Source organism: Hylobates moloch, unplaced genomic scaffold (genome assembly GCF_009828535.3).
Source record: "Hylobates moloch isolate HMO894 unplaced genomic scaffold, HMol_V3 SCAFFOLD_1, whole genome shotgun sequence".
Taxonomy (NCBI): Eukaryota; Metazoa; Chordata; class Mammalia; order Primates; family Hylobatidae; genus Hylobates; species Hylobates moloch.
In genome coordinates, this window is record NW_026652276.1 from 33,754,977 (window position 1) to 33,757,820 (window position 2,844).

Genomic DNA, 2,844 nt, shown 5'->3' on the forward strand with positions numbered 1-2,844 from the left:
TAGAGGTCATTTTCATCACCATCTGGTTTCAGCAGGTTTTGACTGGCTTCTTTACTACATATCATTTTATCAGCTGGGTCTTTGTGATCTGTAAAACCAGTCCTAGCCAGGCGCGGTGGCTCAAGCCTGTAATCCCAGCACTTTGGGAGGCCGAGGCGGGCGGATCACGAGGTCAGGAGATCGAGACCATCCTGGCTAACACGTCTCTACTAAAAATACAAAAAAATTAGCCGGGCGAGGTGGCAGGCACCTGTAGTCCCAGCTACGCGAGAGGCTGAGGCAGGACAATGACGTGAACCCCAGGGCGCGGAGCCTGCAGTGAGCCAAGATCGTGCCACTGCACTCCAGCCTGGGCGACAGAGCAAGACTCCGTCTCAAAACAAAACAAAACAAAACAAAAAAAAACAACAAAAAACCAGTCCTGCCCAACTCCTGACTCACTGGCATGGCAGCAGGGTAGGCATCACCACCTCCATCAATGTGAGTCTTAGCAATGACCAGCCCCTGATATACCACTGCACACGTGGACCTTCTATTTGCCTTCAAGGACTGAAGCTGGGAAGGTGACTATTGGGATTGATGAACACTTGGCTGAGTTGGACCAGCTGCAGCAGCCTCAGCTGGGAGCAGGGGTAAGGGAGTTAACAGGGATGAACAAGCCTAGCAGGGTCAAGGTTGAAGTTCTCCAAGGTTGCCTTTGGGTAAAAAGCTCTCTTGATCAAGAAATTGTGGAACATCTTATAATGAGGCATCAACAATAGGGAGTCAAAAAGCTGAAAAATAACTCAGTTTATTTTCTATTTATTCTGGGGGTTTTTTTTGTTTGTTTGTTTGCTTGTTTGTTTTTGAGACAGGGTCTCACTCTTTCGCCCAGGCTGGAGTGGAGGGGTGTAATCATAGCTTACTACAGCCTCAACCTCCTGGGTTCAAGCAATCCCCCCACCTCAGCCTGCTGAGTAGCTTGAACTATAGGGACACACCACAATGCCCAGCTAGTTTTTATCAATTTTTGTAGAGACAGGGTTTTGCCATGTTGCTCAGTCTGATCTTGAACTCTTAGGCTCAAGCAATCTACCCACCTCAGCTTCCTAAAGTGCTGGGATGACAGGCATGAGCTACCACACCCAGCCTACAATTTAGTTTTAATTATAAGCCGGGCGCGGTGGCTCAAGCCTGTAATCCCAGCACTTTGGGAGGCCGAGGTGGGTGGATCACGAGGTCAGGAGATCGAGACCATCCTGGCTAACACGGTGAAACCCCATCTCTACTAAAAACACAAAAAATTAGCCGGGCGTGTTGGCAGGCGCCTGTATTCCCAGATACTCGGGAGGCTGAGGTAGGAGAATGGCGTGAACCCAGGAGGTGGAGGTTGCGGTGAGCCGAGATTGCGCCACTGCACTCCAGCCTGGGGGACAGAGAAAGACTCCATCTCAAAAAAAAAAAAAAATTATAAACAAAATATTAGAATAAATTGAAAATGGCTGGGCGTGGTGGCTTATGCCTGTCATCCCAGCACTTTGGGAGGCCAAGGCAGAAGGATCATTTGAGCCCAGGAGTTTGAGACCAGCCAGGACAACATAGTGAGACCTCATTGCTACAAAAAAATAAATTAATTAAAAAATAAAAATTGTCTGGGTGCGGTGGCTCACGCCTGTAATCCCAGCACTCTGGGAGGCTGAGGCGGGCAGATCACTTGAGGTCGGGAGTTCAAGACCAGCCTCATCAACATGGAGAAACCCTATCTCTACTAAAAATACAAAATTAGCCGGGAGTGGTGGCGCATGCCTGTAGTCCCAGCTACTCCAGAGGCTGAGGCAGGAGAATCGCCTGAATCCAGGAGGCGGAGGTTGTGGTGAGCCAAGATCGCACCATTGCACTCCAGCCTGGGCAACAAGAGCAAAACACCATCTCAAAAAAATGAATAAATAAATAAATAAATAAAAGTACACAGTCACAGTAGAGGAGAGACTGAATTATTTTTTAATTCTATCTATAGAAAATACTATGAAATCTTGGTCCTATTAAGAGATAATCAAAGAGTATGTAAAAAAAAGGAATTTGAGTGTATGTTAGGCAGTTAGTAATCATGAAAATATTAATACTGATTTTTTTGTTTGTGGTATTTTTCAGCTCTTTAAAATTTGTAACTTGTAATGAATAGTTCTAAATAAACATACAATTTTGTATTAGTTTCATATTTACAATTCTGCATTCTTTTTATTAAAGAGGGTCCCCATAATGTATAAACTTCAGGCTCACCAAACCCGGAAGCGTCTAGGTACAATATAAACTCAATATGGAGTGAACAACTAGTTTAGAAAATTCTAAATCTAGGGTTTTGTTAGTGTCTTTCATAATGTGACCTGAGGTAATCAAGTGACTTACTTGGCCAGTGGAAAGGAGTGGAAATAAAGATTAAGAGGTGTCAACAACAGACACCCAGCCGTAGATGGGCCAGAAGAACAAACTCTGCCCCCAGTCTAGTGGTATAGAGGAGACACAGACAGAAACCATTAGCAAGCTTTAAGTAAAGGAGCAAGTGTTTAAGACTAGGAGGCAGGTGTGTGGGCAGGGTTCTCATCTATAATTAGAAAGATGGTGATAGCTTGAACCCAGGTGATGTTTCTTCAGGATTGCCACTGTTTTGTGTTGACATTCATCAAGTAGAATGATCTTTGGGTCATTGGGTACTTTGGGGCACCCTAAGTATGTAGGAGCCAGAGTTTCACTAGCTTCCCCAGCAATCCTTGCTTGGTCAATTGATTCCTATGTCTGCAGCCAAATACTATAAAAAACTCTGAGGGAGGTAAACTCCTCCCATCCTCTTGGTTTTTCAATTAATCA